Genomic DNA, 20,991 nt, shown 5'->3' with positions numbered 1-20,991 from the left:
CAGAGAAGTAAAATTTTCAAAAGGGAGAAGGGAGCAGACACTTGGAATACAGATGGTTGTGGCAGAAGCAGCAGCTGACACCTTGTCTTCAAACAATAAAGAGGTAAGTATCTGACTATGAAAGAAAAGGAAATGTAGCCATTAGAAACTTTACTTACAAATTAGGAGAAAAATATGGAACAGCAACTTTATCAAAGCAGCAAAAAATATGGAAAAGAAACAAGAAAAATTCAAGAATACCAGTTATCAGTGTAAATGGGAAAGAAACAAATTCTCTCATAAGAAGAGATGGCGGGGTGCAGCAGCAGGGATGCACCAGAAAACCAGCTATATGTTATGTGGAAGAAATGTGCTTAAAACAAAGTTGCCCCCAAAATGTTGAAAACAAAGGGACAGGCTAAGAGATACCAAGCTAGCGCAAACAGAGAATCAGAGACATTGTTACTACCAACCAAGGTAGGATTTAAGGAAATGTGGTCATGATAAAAGGAACAATTACAAAGATAATACATTTATAAACCTGCATCCATGAATACTTACAGCAGATAAATACACAGAACAAAGACTAGGAAAAATACAAGGTGAACTTGAAAAAAGTACAATTTGCGTGGGAGGCTTTAATAGCTTCTCTCAGAACTGGACAGATTCAGCGGACAGTACCAGCGAGGCCAGAGGAGGACTGAGCACCGCCACCACCAGAGAATCTGAATTAACACATATGGAAAATCTTGCATCAGTAGAATATAGAAAAGCAGTTAAAGATTAAAAATTTTCATTATCATGTAACTGCTGTAAAGAAACTACCCAAATTTTAACATACTTTTAAGCCAGTGTTCTCAAATCATGATCTGTTAAAACTAAAGGGGAAAAAAGATAAAAAATAACCTAAGTTATTTACAACATTCCAGGATAACTCTTGGATCAAGGAGCAAAACCACAAGCTGCCCAGAAAGCTCTGGGAAAGGACACAGTACAAGCCACACAGACTCAGATGAAAATGTGGCTTTTACATATTTTCACTATTGAGGCACACTGAACATAAAGAAACAGAAAGTAACTCAATAAAGGGTACATAAATCCAAAAGCTGTATCTTTGAAACAAATTCCTCACAAGTTCCACTAAGGAAAAAAGAGCAAATACAGAAAAGAAGATATAATCACAGGCACAGGCAACCACATTTATCAAGACGGCCACAAACTTGAAAATCTGGGAGAAATGGATGATTTCCTGGACACTGTAAATTACCACCGTGAAATCCAGAACTGAAAACCTGCCTACAGCAAACACCATGGAACAGCTGAATAAAGAGTTACGAATGAAAAAGGGAGCAAGATGGGACAGAATTAGAGTCGAAATAGGTACCCAGAATAGGTAACACCAAGGTCACTTAAGCTACTACAGAAAAAGTGAAAGCACTCCAATTTATTTTATGAAGACAGCACAATTCACCTACAAACCCACATGGAGAAGCAAGCAAGTTGGCTGGCTGTAAGTCAACCTCACTTGTGAATTACAAACGCGAAAATTCTCAATGAAATACTTGCTTGCAATTAAATACCAGAAATGTACCCAAAGCATCTATCAATACAAGCTGCTAACTCAAGTTAAAGGAGAAAACTATACACGAATAGATGCTGAAGATGTACATGATAAAATTCAGCAACCAACTCTAATAAAAACACTAAATAAGAAAACTGCTTTATAATATAATTCAGGCTATTTCCTAAAACCAATGGCAAATGCTATTCTCTAAACAACGGAATGCTAAGTTGTTTGAATTACTATCACTAAATGGGCAGGGATGCCCATTACGACAATGAAAAATTCTAAACGTGTACAAAAGCAGAACAAAACCCCCATGCACCACCTATCATCCAGGTTCAACAATAACCAACCCAGCACCAACACTGCTTCAAAAATCCCCTCAGCCACTGCCGCCAGTCCCTGACGATGAATACCAGAAAACATTTCTAAAGATAAGGACTAAAAGTGATAAATCATTATCGTAAGGAAAACTGACAACAGTCCTCTAACATATCAAAACATTCAGTGTTCATATTTCTCTTTTGTCGTTCTCATTCATTCAAATCAGGCTCCAAATAAGATCCTGACATTGCAGTGAGTCTCAGGACAGAAACAAGGAGCAGCTCCTGTCTTACCAGATACGCATCTGATTTCAACCAACCCAGCAGGGCACAGGACTAGCACCGAGGTCTCTCTGGTGCGACCACTCCTCACGGAGCCCTGGGCCGACTGTGCTCCATCCAACATCACCTGAGCACCCCGACAGTCCTGAACCTTGCGCCCCTACCCTGTTCAGTTGGGACTGGGGGTGTCCATAGGGGAGAAGGGCACATTCACTCCTCCCTGTAACTTTCATCCCACTTGAGATCTAATGTGATGCACACATAAGGGAAAATGGAGAATCCTATTATTGTAACAGGATATAAATTCTTAAAAGACACTCACTTCAACTTTGGTTTAACTTTACCAAGTTTCTCTTGCCACATCCTATTTCTTTCATACTTAGGATTTTTTCCCCCAAAATACAATTAGGATCCACTATGGTTTTCCAACAGTTTAAGTTATTAACTGATTAATAAGTTATTAACAAATTAAAGAGTGAAAGTTGAAAAAGGAACGTTGCACTTCAGAAAGGCCTTGTTTTCAGTGAGAAAAGCCATGATCCAGCAACACAACATGACAAGCACTGTGATTAATTTAAATCTTGGATGCAGATCGGATTCCCAAACCTCAGAAATTTGGGCAAATGAAAAATACACACTTTCAGGTTGTCCTCATTCTAGGTATTAGAAACTGTTTAAAAGTGTCTTCTCCTTGTCTCATGGCCTCCTCCTTCCACAGAGCAATACTACCCTCAACCCACACAGAAGAAATCAACTTCTCCAAAACAAAAGATGAAGATAGATAAAACTGGATCCTTAGTAACATAAACTTACTTCACTAATGGCATGTAAGTATGTTAGTTGTCCTCATAACCCCCATTCATTTACATGTTATTCTTGTATTTACACACACAAAACAACTCTGCAGTGTAGGACCCAGAGGGGCAAGAGGCCCTTATCCAGGGCCCTTGGAGCACCTGGCACTCAGAGTCCCTGGATGTGAGGAACAGGTACAGCACACCACAGACACCCTCAACGGTACTGGTGGCAGCATCTGAGATACAGTGAGTTTTCTGCAGTGACAATGTCACCATCAGCACAAAAAGTGATACATAAGGATATATAATTGGCTTCACCCCAATCCTGCTGCCTAATGAGTTTTGGTGACCCCTTCTCTCTGGGGAAAAATCAAAAAGAACTCTTCCTTTTCCCATAGTTTGTCTTTAGAAGTGGGCATATAAAGGGACCTGAATCACATTTAAGAAGATGACAGAGGGAGGTTCCCACCCACCCCGTCGCCGTTTCTCTGGGCCGCCCTGCTAGTTCAAGAGCAGTCAGGGCACAAATCTGACCCGACTGAAAAGCCCTTGTCTCTACCCTGAGCTGCAGCCCTCAGTCAGAGACCAGGATGGAAAACGGAAGAAAACCTTATAGCCAAGGAGTCACTGCCGTGGTTCACTGTGAGTGAGGACACGGCTGGGAGCTACCAAAAACAAAAACCACGAACATCAACTACAAATCCCAGAAGAGCAGCCTGCATGACCCCTGGGCCATCACACATCTCTCTCTACCGCAGCAAGGCTGCTCTGCAGTATTAAATTGACCCTGAGGTATGACACTGATTTCCGTCCTTCAAGAAATACTTGAACACCTACTACGTGTTGGTAGCCAGCTAGGCAATAAGATTAAGCCAATTCACAAGCGCCCCACCCCAGGACTAATCAGGTCTAGAGAACAACTACCACACAGAACAGAGGCTCACATCAGGCGGACACCTAATTCGGGGGGAAGAAATCTAACCTGGGCCGAGTCCTGAACAAAAGAGCCAGTACTCGGCAAGCGAAAGGTGGAGAGAAAACTGGGTTCCACACAGAAGGCAGGCTTTGGACCAAAGCCAAAGGTGAGAGACCACAGCGGTCTGAACTAAAAATTCAGCGTGGTTGGGTCATGTGTCCACGTGCGGAGGAAAGACAGACAAATGGGGGGGTGGTACTGACAAAAATTGAAGCCGGAAAAGTAAAGGTCTTGGGGGTTCCGGGAGTCACTTGAGACTAACGGTAGCCACAGGTCGGCCCCATCACAGGCCGCGGTGGGAGTGGGGCCCCTCCCCAGCTCCGTTCTCTGGATTCGGCCCTGCACAGGCCGGGGCCTCCTCTGCTTTCCCGTTTTATCTGCCGTCAGGGAGGGCTGCAGAGGAACCAAGCAGCAAGCACTTCCCGAGGGTAATAACTCTCGGCCGGGAGCTGGTGGGGCGGAATGGCCCACGTCAGGGCGACAAGGGATGGTCGCACCCGAAAACGCGCCATTTATACAGCCTTATATAGACCTACACTTTCCTCCTCGACCACGATCACCACCGCGTTCGGCGCCCCAGGCCCATTACTGACACTGCTCCACGCAGTCCTCACAGGGCGAGCTAGGAGTCACTCGGGCTCTCCCAGGACACGCCCCGCCGCCTCCGCCCGAGCTCGCGGGGGCGGGGCGGGGGAGGGGAGGCGGAGGGGAAGCCTGCGGACCCCGGCCCGAAGGGCCGAGGTGAGCGGAGGAGAGCCGGGGAGAGCTCCGGGAGGGGCGGGGGTAGGGGGTGGCGGCGGAGAGGAGGACCAGGGGTCCCGGACCGGCCGCCCCTCCCCCACACCGTGCGAGCGGCCTGGCCCGCGTGCCCCCCGGAGCGGGCGGACCGCCGCCTCAAGCGGGCCCTCGCCCCTCTGCGTCGGCCCACAGCTCGCGCCCCCGAGGTGGCGGGGACCACGGCGAAACACTCACCGCCGAACAGCCGAAGAACCAGCGCCAACCGACCCACCGACTGACCGCGCCGCGGACCCGCCCAGCGCCCGCCGTCCACTCGCGCCCCGCCCCGCTCCGCGCGCAGGCGGATGGCGTCATCACGTCGCCCCGCCCCCTTGCCAACGCTTTCCTTGCCCCAACGTGATCTGGCCTCCCTCCCCCATGCACCGGCTTCCGAGTGCGCAGCCGCAGGCTCGTCCGCGGTTTCCGCCTCTGCGCAGGCTCCATGCCCCTCCCACGGCGGTCGGCCATATAGAGGCTGGGGGGTGGGGGGAGGTCAAGCGTAGCCTCGTCTCCTTTACCAAGATGGCGGCTCGCCCCTGTTTCGCCACAGTTCCTACCTTATGAGCTTGGTTCCCTTACGCTGGTTAAGAGTGGAACAGGTAATGAGTCTTTGCCTTGTGGGTAACTAGAATGAGGGGAAGAGCATTTCTTTAGATGGAGCTGTATGACCGGTGAGGAGAAGAGAAGCGGACGGGGGGGAGGGCAGGTGACGCTGAGAGTTCGGAGCGACCGTGGGGAGGGGACCTTTCTCTTCTGATCCGCTCCTCCAGGAAGATGGCGGCAGCACCGAGCCGGGAGCGCCGGAGCGGGGCCGGCGAGGGGCCGGCGAGCCGCCCGGCTGGGCCGCTCTAGCCGTGGGTCGCCGTCGTCTCGGTGGTCAGGGCCTCGCCTGGATTGGCTGCGGCGGGTCCCGTGGTCGGCGGGCCAGTGCGCGACCATAGAGTTGGGCGCCTGTCCCCGGGGACGTGGCCTTCGTGCGCCCGGGGCTGGGGCCTGCGCCCGCGGGGGAGGGCGGGCGCCGCGGCCCCTCGCTTCCGCTAGGTGAGACCTGGGGCGCCCCAGCCCCTGCGGCGGCGCGGCTCGGGGCGGGAGCGCGACACGCCCGGCCCGGCCGGGGTGTCCTTCCTGCCCGGCGCGGCCTGCAGGCCGGCGGATGCCCGGTACTCGCTGCGAGGCCGGCGCGGGTGCCCTCGTGCAGGAAGCCTTTCTAGGTCACCCCGACTGAAGCAGACACGTTCCCAGGGTCTCTGGTGGGCGACAGCGCAAGGGGGACCGGAGACTGTCCCCGAGCGCAGGGGACACGAGGGTGTTGTAGAAAGTGGCGAAGTCGTCCGGCCTGGCCGCCAGGTGCCCCCGACCCCGAAGTGCTGTGTGGGCAGTGCTCCTGGTCAGGCGAAGACCTGCAGGGAGGAAGAGGGACGAGGGGAAGTCTTCAGGAGCAGGAGGGCTTACCCTTCCGTCTTGGGTTTGGGTATCCTCGGTTTCATAGCTGCCTTAAGCCCTCGGGCGCTGAGCTCGCGTGTGCTCGGTGTCCGCCTCAGGGCCGGCAGTCACGTCTTGGCAGGTAACTTTCATAAGGCCCTGTTCAGATAGGGGACGTCACAATTAGGGTTTCGTCTGATGTACCACAAAATAAGCTTAGTGTTCGTTTATGGAAGCAAACCTGGGACAATGAAGTCTCGGATGAAACCTCGCGCTTAGGTTTATATTTTGATCATTTTAAACACTCTAAACACCCCCAAGCGGAGCTCATTAAGCACATTTAATATTAGGGTGCTTGGAAGCAGTGTTTTGAAGTAGTTGAGCCGGTGTTTGGTTTGGAATGGCTTCCATCATTTCAGCTTCCCGTTCTCGATCTGAGGCACCAACCATCAACCTGCCATGAGAGTTTTAGGCTTGGCGAAGGCCGCTCTTGCCCCCTCAAGTCTTGAGAGACAAAATTTGAAAGCGATTGAAATCAGTGGAGGTAAAACATTCTTGTACCTGCCATTAGTCCTGTTACGTGCCAGGCACCCTGTGGGACCTACGTCCTCTTCTCTGATGTGGTTGATGTCACCTGAGTAAATGTGCATTGACTGTAAGGAGCGCAGCCTCAGATGCAGTTGGTCTGCATTCCTGGGCACCTTGAGGCCCAGCTGGACCCTGTCACCGTGCCCTCTCCAGGGGGTCCAGCTGACTTCTCAGCATCCTGGAAGGAGAACTTGAATCATCAAGTGTTCTTTCCTTTGGTTTTGTTGTTTGGGGCCTCTGGTGGTCTAACTTTGGCCTCATGATTTGACTTCTTCAACAGTAAAAAAAAAAATTGTTTTGAAAAATTGATTGGAAATTGCTATATGGCAAACACTGTTAAGGGATCTGGGGTTGCAAAGGTAAAGAGAACATAGACTTTTTTTCTTCCAACAGCTTATGGCCTAGTGTGGGAGATTCACTTGTACAGGAAGAGATTACAGTGTTCTAAGTGCACTAATGGAAAGATGTACAAGGTGTGAAGATAGGAAGAGGGGAAGTGATTACCTGGTGGAAAGTCTTCAGAGAATGTGGTTCTTGGACTGGGGTTTAGAAAATGAGTAAGAGTTTTTCCAGGTGGAGTAGGTAGGATGGGGTGTTCTAGACAGGAAGACCAGCTTATGCACGGGGGGCAGGGGACACACAGGACAACTAGAGCTGGTGGACTGTATGGGTGAGTGGTGGAGAATGTGGTTCACTGCTGACCATCTCAAACAGTGGAGGGCTTGGCTAAGATCCTGTTGTGAAGGACTGCATCCCCTCAATCAGTCCTGTCTAAGACACTCTGACTTGGACCGGGTTTCAAATGATTACACTGTCCACCAAGATAACAGATCTTTAGTCACAAGTGGGTCAGGTAGGTTCGCCATTAGTGCTTCCCAGCTGAAACTTGTTTACCTAGAGGGTTTGAACAGAGAACACCTTTTAAAGTAGTGGGTGGGGCTTATGTTTGGTGTGGCCCATTCAGCATACATCCATCTCACAGGCTAGTGGTCATAGAAAGTTATTTCCCTCTTCTATTAAGAAACAGCCAAGCTCCTGGAAGAAACATAGCACACAGCTGGACATTCAGTTGCTGAGTTATGGTGGCAAAAAGTCCAAGATGAATGTTGTAAAACTTTTGACCAAGTATAGAAAGACAGCCAGAGAACCTCAATGTGTCGGAAAAGAAAAGAACTAAACTTTTTTTTATGTGTATTTTTAAATTGATTACACAGACTGTTTTGGGCTGGAGTAAGATTTTCTTCCTTTTCTTTTTCTCCTTTTTGTATTTCTAAAATCAGATTTCAGAAGTGATGCCCCTAGTCAGCTGTTGTTGGGCCAGGCGTAGTAAAGTTCCTCGAGGACAGCTAGGACATGCCAGACTTGTCTGGGCATCGTGTTGCATTCGTCATCTTGACGCTGCTCTTAACTTGTTAACAAGGCACTGGCTGTGCTCTCCCGTGATATTTTTTATTGGCATTCATGTGAATTTTTAAATTAAAAATTAATTTTACTTCGAATCAAGTTTATATTTTCAAATAGTTTTCAAAAGGTCAAACAAATCTGGAAATGCTTGTAAGGAAGAAAAGCTAGTTTCCTTCCTCCAGTCACGTTTCCTCTCCTGCAGAGCACCCACACTTGCCTCCTGGCTGATGCCTTCGGTCTTTGCTCCCAGTTCTGGCGTCCGAGCCTGACTTGCTCATTTAATGCTCTTCCCTCCCGTTTCGCACGTTGTCTCTTGACTCTGAGTGGAGATGTGAGGTTTCTCGCTTTCTTTCTCCCCTCTGCCTTCTCTGTGCAGACAGATCCATGGCTGCCCAAAGCAGGTGCACGTTTAATTTGCTCGTTCAGTATGTAGTGTCTCTTATGACTGTGTGGTGCCATTCCCAACTAGGCCGAGTGGTGTGATGGGGTTACTTTTCCTTTCCTGGGTAAGTTTGTTTTCCCTCAAGTTCTCATGAGTCTTTGTTTTTCTGTTGTTTTCTACGTATTTGTCACTAAATTCAACCCCTAATCCACCAGTTGTCTAAAATTGCTTTCAGGAAATTAAACTATTTGATCTGATCAAGTTCAGTATTTTACTAATTTCATCTTGACCACACCTCTCCCAGGTCTCCGTTCTGCTGGAATCTCGCTGCGAATCTCACCGCCCTCTGTTTCCTGGAACCCTTCTCTTTCTCTTGATTTTTTTACCCTCTCATTCTGATGGCGCACTTCCTCGCAGAGTCGCCTGGGGAAAAATTCATGGGAGGTAAAATTTTGAGGACCTGGATGTCTGAAGTGCTTCCTTTGGCCCTGAGTGGGAGTTCGGACACCATTTTTGCTTCTGTTTTCTGTCTTGTGCTGTTACCCTGGAAGCATTAAGCTGTTCTGGTTCTTGAGCCTTTGTATGTGACTGTTTCTTCTTTGACGCTTAAAGGATTTTCTCTGTGAAATTCAAAATACCCAGCACAGTGACATCCCCTGGAGTCTGGTTTCATCTAATGTCTTGCCTGTCCTTTGGGCTCTTTGATTTAGGAGCTTCTATTGTTCAAAGCTGGGCATTTTCCTTGATTTATTGCTTGACTTCTTCCCGTTCACTTTCCTTCTCTTTCTAGAATTCAGCTATTGGACCTTCACTTAAAGTCGTACTTCCTTCTGTTTGTTGCACTTTTTGTAGCCCAGCTGTGGATCTTGCTTTGTCTTAAATGTGTGCTGAAGCGCCCTGGTGGAGCAGTGGACAGAGACTGTGAGCAGGCCAGTCCTCAGTTAAGAAACTCAAGTGGCCAGAGAGCAAGGCGGTGTTTGTTTCACTGATGATCAAAGAGCTGTCTCCCCTGCAGATTGGGAAAAATAACATGACTGTTCCGGTTATCGAGGGTGAGAGGGGCAGGTATACTCGGATGTTGGGGAGTGTACATAGCTTAGCTCTTTTGGGGGTAATTTGTGCCTTGGCAGAAGGACAACCATGATGCATTTTTGAACGGAAGTAAGTGTGACAGGTGTGAACCAGTGCATGTGATGTGATCCTATCTTGTTTAAGCCATGTGTTGATATATACAAGAGAAAAAATTAGATAAGCAGTAGTTTTGGGGATATTTCTTGGGGAAGAATTACGAGGGATTGCCAATTTTTACTTTTTTGTTGTTGTGGTGGTTGTATTTTACAATATTTTTATGCTAAAAATCACATTCCTTGGTAGACCATCACTGCAGCAAGCTTGGGTTAGTATTAACATTCATACTATCCACTAGTAAAACCGGCATTAACGTAGTCTCACAGCCCCTGCCGTCCCATCCAGGTGCTTCCTTGGGTGCAGGACCCCCAGGAGGCTTGGCAGTGCCCCAGGCCCCAGGACGGGGACAGCAGGCCTCATCTGGAGCAGGGAGAGGCAGGCAGTGGCTGATGTGGAAGCCAGTAGTTACTTAGCAAGTGCCACTGAGCAACAGGGATGGGTTGTTTTCAAATAAGAGTTTTTTGAAAGTGCTCTTGGGTTTGCTTTTTGTTTGTGTGAATTGGTGCTCTGAATGTTCCTGGACGTGGACCTTGTTGGACATGCAGCAGTGCTTTGTCTTAGATACAGACTGCTGGGCACTGGTCCTTTCTAGCAGACAGGACGAAGGGTTGAGATGTTCGTGCAGGTGGGAAAGGTAGTCCTCCAGTGGACTGGGAGTCAGGAGACCCATTCTTAATCGGCCTTGTGACTTTGGGCGTTTCTTGACCTGTAGGACTTTAGCTCCTTCTTTGAAAGATAAGAAAGGAATCTGAGATGGTTTGCTTTCTTTTCTTCTTTTCTTCTTTCTCTCTCTTTCCTTCCTCCCTCCTCCCCTTCTTCCTTCCTTTCTTTCTTTCCCCTTGGTCAACTCAGTTTATCAGAAACTTAGTTTTCCAGTTTGGAAGGATGTGACATGTTTTAAGCCCGCACGAGTGATATGAAAAGCTTTGCCTACTAAAGCTTTTTCTCGTTGTTTCCTACACGCCAGGCATCATGACCTTTATTTCCAGCAGTGGTTCCGCCAGGCCATCCAGCCTCCCGAGAGCATCTGGTGATGCCTAGAGACGATTTTGGTTGCCGTGACTTGGGGGTGCTCCTGGCATGTAGTGAGTAGAGGCCAGAGGTTCTCAGCATCCTGCAGTGACCCCACGATCCCCAAAGTCAGCAGCACTGCGGTGGAGAAGCCCTGCTTTACAGGATCCCTCCTTGAAAGGGCTCTAGGGTGTAGCGGTCATGAGCCCCATTTCTCAGTTGAGAGTGGAGCCTGGCGGGTGAGGCCACTTGCAGGTGTGGCTGAGTTAAGGCTGTGTTGCCTGCACTGCTGGAGCGCTCGTGTCACAGGTACTGAGGAGGGAGGTAACAGAAAATCCTCCCGAGCTTACTCTCCCAGGCCTGGGTTAATACTCTGTACATAAGCTCACATAATCCTCACAGTGGCACCAAAAGGTAGACATTAACATCAGCTCCTTTTTATGGGGCGGGAGGCAGAGCCCAGAGAAGTGAGGATCTGTAATTATTTCTTCCTTCTCTTGGTCCTCATCTTCAGAAGTTGACACATTTAAACATTCGGCCTTGACAAGTTTACCTGGTGTTTCCTCTTACAGCATCTCCAGGGCTTCTCTAAAGCTTGGGGTCAAGAAGGCAATGTTACACCCACACAATCCTTCTAGTCCAGTAGTGGGGCTGGCCAGACCTTTGCAGCAAGATAGATATTCTACCCCAAAATAAGCATGGTAAAGTTGTCCTGGGTCTCTTAGAATTTTGACACTCTCTCATTGATTCATTGAACATGAGTACATGTCTATCAGTAGGTTTCCTGTAAGGAAGTGAATGAATCAAAGTCCAGGTCCTGAAGCCACTGCAGCCACCTTCAGGGGATCAGTTCATTCCTGCTGGACTAGTGTTTCCGTTTTCCTGTTGCAGCAACCCAGCTCTCCCGCCTCTGGCTGCCTCTGTGGCGTAATCTTACTAACACTCAGGTCTCGCAGAGTGAGTCCCCCCTTGGTTTACCTGCCCTCAGCCTTTGTCTGGAGGACAGGATAAGCCCTTGGTGGACGTGTACTTGTCTGGAGCCCTCACAGTGCAGCATGTGTCCTGGTTGTGGCCAGCACCCTGTGTGTGTGGAGGGTTGAACAGACAGGACTGTGCTGATTGTGAAAGGGGAATATTCTGAACACCTGTCCTTTACTGGCTCTGGTGAGCTCTGTGCTGAGCTGCCGAGGCTCTGAGGGGCTTGTTGGCTGAAGAAGTAAGTGGCCTCAGCTCGACTTGCTGCTCTTCAGCCACCATTGACTTTGTGGCCTTCACAGATGGTGTCCAGGGGCTGGCTGACGCTCGGAACATCGTATCCTCCTGCCTCTCCCTGTGCTGGGTCACCCCTGTCAGCATTATTCCTTTGTCTGGCCTTCTAGCATCTCATTCTGAGGTGTGGTTTGAGCTGGGGACCAGATTTCTGAGGTGGAACAGTAGCTCGGCCTTGCTCTGCTAGGCGTAGGGGCGCCCCGCAGAGCGCTCTGCGAGCAGGAGATGCTGTCTTCCCAGCCATGAGGCCAATGTGGCACTTAAAGCTTGTAGACACGGTGCAGCTGGACCAGGGCCACTTGAGGTTTCTTTCTTGAGGGAGGACATCACTTGAGCCAGAGGCATTCGGTGTGAATCATTCTCTCTGCAGCGTAAACCATCGTGCCCTTCCAGGCAAGCTCTGCGGTGCGCGGGTGGCAGTGCAGCATGTCGGGCCTGTGCGTCGCTGGGCCTGGGTGGCTGGACTTCCGTGGATGGGAACTGGGAGCCGAGAACCTCCCCCCAGGCCGAGGCTGCAGCGCCCCGAGAGCTCTGGGTGCATGGTTCTGGGGGAGGGAAGGCGCTGTGGGAGCAACTGCCTGTGTGGCAACCGCTATGCCTGTGGGGAGGCTTACCTAGGGGGCCCCGGAGGGAGCTGTGCTCTGAAGAGGTTGCCACGGTAGACGGCCCTCCCTGCGGGAGATGGCGGAGCTGGAGAGCCGCCCTCATCTCAGAGGGCCTGGCCCTCGGGGCCTGGCGAGGCCGGAGGGAAGAGGAGGCCGTGCAGGTGGAGAGCTGGAAGAGGCCCTCTTTGAAGCAGAGCGTGTGTTGGCGTCGCTGCTGGTTTTGAAATTGGGGTTGAGGTGAGTGACTTGCTGAGAAGTAGTTCCAGTGGTTCTGCCCCTCAGGGCTCCCTTCGTGGTGCAGTGTGTGATTTCTGGGTCCTTGTTACAAAGACGTGAAGGCTTTTTGCCCTCACTGTAACTCTTTTTCTTTGGAAAAAAAAAAAAAGTAAAAGAGGAAAGGACTTCCGTGTTCTTTTCTGCCTTTCTGATGCGCTGTTCCGACAGTTGCAAACCATGTTCACTTAATGGTGTCCTGTAACCTGCAGATAGAGGGCCCTGAGTGCGTCGAGTGGAGCTTCAGATTTATTTCGCCGTCACTTTGTGCTCTTCAGGTTGCAGATAGTGCCCTGACCCCTGGACGCAGATGTTAGGTGACCACAGGTGTGGACACCCAGCTCTTGCTGGCAGGCGAGAAGAAAATCTAACGTGCTGCAGGATCCTGATCGATTTTACTTTGTAGCAAATGTATCTGCTACTCTTCATTTCACTGATAAGCTTTCTAATTTTATTAACACTTAACCCATTTATAGATACCTTTCAAATGGAATTACTGAATTTAACCGTTTTGACTTTTTCTGATAAACAGAAGATTAGTTAAGTGGTCCTAAGGCACTGGCTTAAATCAGTCTGTGTGAGATAATTTGAAGAATACAGTTTTTTTCTTTAGAAACAAGGCTTCTATTTTGACGTATTTGCTTACACCTAGAGCTGACTCTCCCGCCCCGGGACCAAAGTTCTGTGTCCCCTTTGTTGCCCAAGCAGTGAGCTCAGCAGTGCTGCAGGGCCGGGTCCTTGGCTCCTGAGCTCAGCCTGGCGGTCTCTGGGATGTCCCGACGAGAGCCAGCTGCAGCCAGGGTGACCCGGCAGGCTCAGTGCTCCTTGGGGGCCGCCCTTAGTTTCCGCAGGTGTGGGAGGTGATTGTCGGTTCCCTTGAGATGGGTGAGTGCAGTTCCCTGAAAGACTGGGCAACAGAGGGGAAGACTGTTGCGGGGGAGTGCCAAGGGCTGATCTTTAAAAGCACCAGCTGGCTCTCCTCTGACCTTTGAAAGCTGCTTTGCTTCTGGAGCAATGTGGTGCGTCTCACCTTCCTGTTCGAGGTGGGATGGGGCTTTAGGTGTGCCTGGCTGCCAGGGACGCGCTGACCTGGACAGAGTGCAAAACTCCAGGCTCAATGTCGTCCAGTGGTTCCCCTGGCGTGGGGAGTGTCGGGCTAACCCTGGAGCGGGAGGCGGCGGGGGAGGTTCGGGGTGATTGTGGGTCTTCCCTCGACAGCAGGTCTCACTGCAGTTGACATGTATAGTGAGTAGGTTTTTGATGTCAGTGGATGTATGGCTTTATTGAAGGCTGTTTTCGTTTTAGCTGGTTTAGAACCTGTGTGTGTCGGGAGGCTTCTTACAGCAATATTTTAACTCCAGAATGTACTTGTCTTCTTACCTCCTCTCCCGAGTCCTGGGGTGGGGGGGTGCTGTGAGTGTTCTCCTTTCTTTTAAGCCATTGCTGGTTGGTCAGTCTCCTCGCTGGTCTAAGGACCACTCCCTCCCCATGGGCAGCGCTCCCCTGACCTGCCTGGCTGGCTTCCTCTGCTGGCATCTCCAACTTTGTTTCTTGCGCGAGGATAGTCTGGGGCAGCTCGGATGGAGCGTCCTGAGCTCTTCCTGTGGACGTGGCGTCTGAGGAGCTCTCGGAGCACTGGGGGTGGGGGACGGGGGCTCCCGCAGGCCTCCTGCTTCCCCCACCCGTGGGGACCCGGACTGTGTCAGCATGTCAAGGCTGTGGTATCAGCAGCTTCCTTGACACTCTGTGATGGTTTAAAAATCTGGTTTCATGATCTTTGAAAAAATGGTATGTAACGGACTTTTGCATCACAAAAACATTGTAAAATTGAGGTGAAACTTTGTTACGCTGCATAAAATGTGGGTGAAGAGTGCGTTGATCAGAGTAGTTGAACTCACGTTAAATATATATAATTAAAATTGAGTTTTGGCTAAGTTGAATGGTCAGTGTCATTTGCAACCCCTCTCCTGTGTCAGTGTGTTTGTTTCCAAGTTAGGACGTTTATTTTTTGATTACTGAAGTAGTGCTGCCCCCTCTGATGTGCTGCTGTGATCGCTGTGCTCACAGAGCAGGTGCAGGTCTGTGCACTGCACCTTCGGAACCCCCGCAAGTGACTTGGGGACGGGAACCTCATCACCCTTGGATGTTTCGGTGTGTTTCCCACAAACAAGACTCCCTCCTCCACATTCAGCCATCAGAGTGAGGACGTTGACGTGAATGCTTTGCTAACTTGAGATCAGTTTGCATTTCACCAGAAGGATCCAGTTCACAGTCCTGTGTTAACGTTTCGTCGTCAGATCTCTTTCAAGCTGGAACGTCCACTCCATCTCCCCTTGGCTTTCCCGGCCTTAATGATTACAGGCAGTTACTTTTCGCAGTGTCCCTCACAGTGAGCCTACCTGTTGTTTTCTTTCAGTTATATTGAGGTTTTGCATCTTTGGCAGGAACAGAAGGGACGCGGGGTTCTCCACCTCACATAGTGTCAGCTGGCACCAACTCAGGGTGTCCCTTACCAGTGACAGTCTCCTGATCACTTGGTTACTGGGCTGGTGTCTGCCAGGCCTCTCCACGGGGAAGTCTTTGTAATTGGTAAGACTTACATCTGTTCCTGGGAAACTTCCAGCTTCCTCGTCTGTATAAGCATGGCTTCCCATTTCACTCAGTAGGTCATCGTCTTTTGTTATCGTAGTTTTGACGCTCATTTGCCCCCTGTTTGGCCGGTGGGCGCCCCTCACAGCCAGCTCCTGTGTCCTTCTGGTGAGTCCCCACTATTCGCAGTACTTCCTTCTCTCCCGCCCCAGACCCGAAACCAGCCTTTTCTTCAAGGAGGCCATTCCATTTGTTGACGGTTGGTGCTCAGAGAAGCAGAGTCTGGCACCAGGTGCATTGTTGGGATGTTGCTACACCCGGACCTTCTTCACGGTCAGAGATGCAGAGTGTGTGTGAACATACGTGCACATGCACACAGACATACAAATGCCCATGTATTTACAACACACTCTTGTCTATTTTTATCTCTGTGAAAAGACATGAGTTCATTCCAGAACCTCCAATTTCTGTCTATTACCGGGGTTCGTTCCAGTCTCTCCCTTTCCTCATTGGTAGCTCCCTTTTCCAGCAGTGCAGTCCTGCTGCCAGTGTCCCTAGCACGTTTACCTGTGTGGTTAGTCACGGTCTCCTGTTGCTGCCCCTCTCCTTCACAGATGCCTTCTGCCCGCTTCACCTCACTCAGCCTCTGATACCCTTGCTGTGGGGACACCCTCTTACATGGAACTCATGTCCTAGTTTTTAAAAGTGAAGCTCTGCACACTGTCTTTTTGCCTCTCCGGGCTGTTGCCTGAGCATCACTCCAGTGCTGGCGACTGCGTCATGTCCCTGTGTAGCTGGTCACCACTTTCTCACGGGTGCACTGTCTTTCCAGTTCTTTGCAAGTCACGGTACTGCTGCAGCCCTCCTGCCCCCGTTGCACCTGTGCCTTCTGCGCCCCTGTGCGGCTACTTCTAGAAAAGTAGCTTCTGTGGAGTGTCATCACTGAATTGGACTGTGTGGAAAAACTGCGTTCTAATTTTGCACGCCCTCGGCGGTCAAGTCGCCTGTTTCCTCACCAGTTCGCAAACTGCAACCCTGTTGTTCGTCTTTGCTGATGGTGTGGAGCAAGGACTGAGTGAGATGAAGAGGCAGTGTTAGTTAATCCTCTGTGAACTGTGTTGATACATACTGGCCTGTTCAGATGTTTTCCAAACAGGAGAACCCTGTTTGCACCCTAACTTCTGTGTTAGGTAGGTAGCCTTCACCATTTACAGTTCTTAAGCTCCACTGGGCTCAGAGGAATCAGTATCTTCCTTGATAGCGTCTGCAGCCTGTATATTCGGTGGCTTTTGCACCCTCCAGGCACAGGTTTCTCTCCTCAGTCTTAACGGTTCCTCAGGGCTGGGTTATTTAGTGTCCGATCCCTAGTCCAGCTGAAATTTATCTTGGTGTACATGGCATAAGGTAGGGACCAACCTTTGTATTTGTTTCACAGTGGATTAGGAATGGGCCCAGTTCTGTTTGCTGCTAGCGCGTCCTTCCAGCTGACGTGAAATGGACTTGTCCCCAGGGGTAACCCTGTGACACACTTGAGTTGGCTTCACTTAGCCTTTTCGTCTTCCTGAGCCACAGCCACCAAGTACTAATTAACACTGCTTTGTGGTGTGCTTTGCTTGTTTGAGGTGAATCCCGCCCCCTGCCCTTTTTTCTTTTATTTTCTTCTTCAGCAAATTACCTAGACCGGTTTTATTTTTTGGTGAATTGGGAAATCTTTTTCACTGTCTTTAAAAAAAAAAAAAAAAAAAAACCCTGCTGACACATTGTGTTAGTTTCCTAGGGCCATGGTAAATTACCACAGATTTAGTAGTTTAGAACAACAGAAATTTATTCTCTCACAGCTCTGGAGGCTAGAAATCTGAAATCTGGACGGCCACACCCGCTCTGGGCTCCAGCGGAGGAACTGTTCCTTGCCTCCCGCAGCTTCTGGGGCTGCTCCCACAGCCCGCGCGCACCTTGGGGTCCGGTGTTCCAGGCTCTGCCTCCGTCTCCCCGCTAGCTTTCTCCTTGTTACATCTCTTTGCCTTCCGTTTTGAAGGCACTTAGGACCCACCCACACAATCCAGGGTAATCTTTAATTGCATCTGGAAAGACTTTTCTTCCAAATACGTTAACATTTACATTCCAGATGTCAGGACTGAATGTTTAAGGTGGCTGTTACTCAGCCCGCCACAGATGTGACGTGGCATTTCCTTGAGGGTGGAGATGAACTTGGAGAAAGCAGACATCCTGTGACAAGTCCCCAGGATGAGACTTGGCATCGTATTCATGGCTTGGGCATCTGGTTTGTGTGTTTATTTTGCTGACATTGAACTTTTCTTCAGTTTTCCTAGCTTTTCACTGTAATAGAGGGGTTTCCTAGACAGACGGTTATCTACAAATAGTGGCGTTTGTGTCTCTGAGTATTTATTTCTCCTTAGGCTGCATGTTTGACCATGTTTGACCACAGTAGACATCTTTGTTGATTTGTTACTTATTTTAATAAGATAATCTTAGCTTTTCACTAAATATGATGTATTTTACTTCAGGGAAATAGTCTTCAGATAGCCATTCCCTTCTACGCCTGGTGTTAAACTCCTTGGGAAGTAAGAAATAGATGCTGAATTCATCAGTCTCTTGGGCGTTTTTCAGTCTTTTTTTGAGGTGGAGGTAATTAAGTTTATTTATTTTTAATGGAGGTCCTGGGAATTGACCCCAGGACCTCGTGCATGCTGGGCATGCGCTCTACCGCTGAGCTGTGCCCTCCCCCTGGGCATTTTTTAAATAATCGTCTATCCGTCATGTATCTGTGTTTACTTGTTGACACAAATGTGAGGTGCATACGTTGCCTAATACTGACTCCTTGCTGCATCCCTAGAACATAGTGCATTACTCTCTAAATTTAGAGTGGATTTATTAGGTTGGTGTTTTTATAATTGTTATGTGTTTGTAAACTGATTTGTAGTTGACAGTCTCTTTTCTCTGAAGCATCCACTCATTGTTTTGAGGAGGCAAAACCGTGCCCTGATTTTCCTCTAGGGAGCCACCCTTTCCACCATGTACAAGCCATGTGTCTTGGATGAAACGGCCCAGCTGCGTGAGTGGACCCTGATTGGCTGTGGCTTATAGACATGTCCCATCCCCTTGGCCCCTTGACTGTATTTATTGGTCCCCTAATGGGCTTGGAACCCAATTAATACCAGTGAGCTACAAAAATAATTTATAGGGCCCCCATTGGGGCAAAGAGGCTCTTGTTTCCCTGGGAGCTACCGGAGGTGTAGTCACTGCCGTTTGTAGCACTGTTCTTACTCAGTACCAGGCAGGGATAGTGCTGTATCAGCATGAGCGTGTGTTCTTCGTGGTCTTTCCGTGGCTTTGCCAGACTAGAGAGTTCATTGCTTTTGAATCGCTTCTTCAGAGAAGCCAGCTCTGGCTTTGACTGACCAAGCTAAGCTGTCTTTGTTTCTTTTGTTTTCTATTTCACCAGTTCTTCTTTTGTTTATATATTCACACTATTTTCTTTGATTTTTTTTTTCTTTCCATCTTGACTTGAATGCTTAGCTCATTTATCCTCATTCCTCTTTATAATAAACTTCGCAAGTTTGATTCATCCTCAAAGTGCAGCTTTGGGAGTGTCCTGCAGACCTTGGTGAGTAGTTCTCTTTGATGTTTTTTAGCCTTTTTGTTAGGAAACCTTTCAAGCGTATCCCAAAATAGGAGAGAATACTGGTATTTCATACACCTGTCACCCAGCTTTAACAATTGCCAGAATTTTACCATTCTCATTTTATCTTTCCCTGCTTGTCCCCTACTCGCCATACTTTTCATTTTGAGTTTGAGTGTTTTAAAGCAAATTTCACATTTTGTGTCCCTTGTAAATACTTAGAGCATGGGTCTTTAGTAGGTGAGGGTTTTAAAGAAATCATATCTAAAAAGTGTTAATAGTTAACAATTCAGTATCTATTCTGTGTCAGTTTTCTCCAAATGTCACAAAATAGCTTTTACCTTTGTTTGTTTGAATCAAAACCTGAAGAAGTTCTCCACACTGCATTAAAATCTAGGCAATTAAAAATCTTTGACAGTTCCTTGTCCTCTTTTTTAAAAAAGTGCCACTTGTCTGTAAAAGCACCAAGGCCGTTTGGGCTGTGGCTTCTCCCACACTCTGGATTTGGTTGGTTGTAGCTTGTGGTGGTGTGTGATGCATTTCTCTGATCCGCAGAGGTCTTGTTTGTTTGTTTTTGTTCTTTCAAAAGTGGAGTGGGGAGGGGGCCAGGAACACATCCTTTTTTATCAACCAGTTATCTAATGGGCTTAATAGCCATTTTGCTTATGTCCATTGTTTCATTGGTCAGTTTCCTGTTGCTGATGTCACAAACTACCACACACTCGGCTGAAGTCTGCCTCCCTGGGCTGAGTCTGGGTGTCAGCAGGGCCCCCTCCTGGCTGCTTTAGGGGATTGTCGATTCCTTGCCTTCTTCAACTTGTTGAAGCTCCTGCATTCCCTGCGGCCCCTCCTCCGTCTTTAAAAGTGCATGATTTTAAGGACACTTACTGCATTTAGGTCCCACCTGTATAATCCAGGATAATCTTCCCAACAAAATATTCTTAGCTTAATTCATTTGTAACATGTACAGGTTCCAGGGCTAAGTACTGGATATCTTTGGGGGGGCCATGATTTAGCCTACAATTGGCAGTTGCAAAATGAGTGTTTTCCTAATTCTGTTTCTATATTTACTTGTTGGCATTTTTACATGAAGAAGTTTTCCTTTATCAATTCTGGTTACTTTGAAATACAATTCCTGCTGGAGAGAAAGGAGAAATGGTTTCTTTCCTTTATTAACATTTAGAATACGTATGGACTGGCAACTTCTGAAGCAACAGTGCACTTTTGTTGCTTCCCCCCAGTGTTATAAACTTGTGGATATGTAGATAATTGTGTTTCAGCCCATTGGTATTCGTGTTGTTTCCCAAGTTGGCTTCTGTGTTCCTCGGACATGACCCCACTAGTCTGACTGTGTCCTTGCTTTCAAGAACATCCCGTCTTGTCCATCTTCTGCACTAGACCTGGAACCGCCTGTTCTTCCAAGGAACTCTGGCTCCTCTGAGTGGGGAGCCGTGTGGACGCTGCGGTCCACGTGCTGGGAGGCCTTGTGCCGCTGCACTGCTCCTCAGAACAGACAGACCTCGGAAGCAGTCGTGAATTCAGATGAAGATGTACTCGTGCTGAAAATCGTGGTTTTAAGGCTGTTGACTTGACTACCTAGTCCCCTTATCCTGGACCGTGAAGCCCTTTCAGAATGATGTTAACTAGAGTTAGTAGGGTGTATCCCACCTGGAGTATACTGTCAGGTTGTTGTGTTTGAAAGTTACGATTTCTCTGATGCTTATGCCGCCAAAGTGACATTGTTAGGTTGATTTCAATTTTTTTAGTAAAATTGTTTATTAAGTATGATAAACATACAGAGAGCTATGCAAATCCTTAGTGAAAATTCATTGAGCCATAAGCATTAATGGCACCCACCTATGTAACCTGCATCACAATAAAGGAGTAGGACATATTTGTTTTCAGTTTGTTCTTCTCTGATT

General features: G+C 48.5%; 2 protein-coding genes across 4 annotated transcripts in view; one reads left to right on the top strand and one right to left on the bottom strand.

The window, feature by feature from the left end:
* Nucleotides 1-5,504, bottom strand: part of SEPTIN2 (septin 2) — a 28,730-nt gene extending 23,226 nt beyond the window's left edge. The window contains exon 1 of one of the 2 annotated variants that reach the window (XM_010988480.3): nt 5,256-5,504. The gene's annotated coding sequence lies outside the window, so the exon portion shown is untranslated. Of the gene's footprint in view, nt 1-4,893; nt 5,012-5,255 lie in introns of those variants that run through there. The other variant, XM_031452622.2, reaches the window with a different exon arrangement.
* Nucleotides 5,157-20,991, top strand: part of HDLBP (high density lipoprotein binding protein) — a 60,350-nt gene continuing 44,515 nt past the window's right edge. The window contains exon 1 of one of the 2 annotated variants that reach the window (XM_031452620.2): nt 5,157-5,297. The gene's annotated coding sequence lies outside the window, so the exon portion shown is untranslated. Of the gene's footprint in view, nt 5,298-5,648; nt 5,740-20,991 lie in introns of those variants that run through there. The other variant, XM_031452621.2, reaches the window with a different exon arrangement.

The sequence above is a fragment of the Camelus dromedarius genome, chromosome 4 (assembly GCF_036321535.1).
Source record: "Camelus dromedarius isolate mCamDro1 chromosome 4, mCamDro1.pat, whole genome shotgun sequence".
Classification (NCBI taxonomy): Eukaryota; Metazoa; Chordata; class Mammalia; order Artiodactyla; family Camelidae; genus Camelus; species Camelus dromedarius.
Note: the sequence above shows the minus strand (reverse complement) of the source record. Positions and strands in the feature narration are given on the sequence as shown.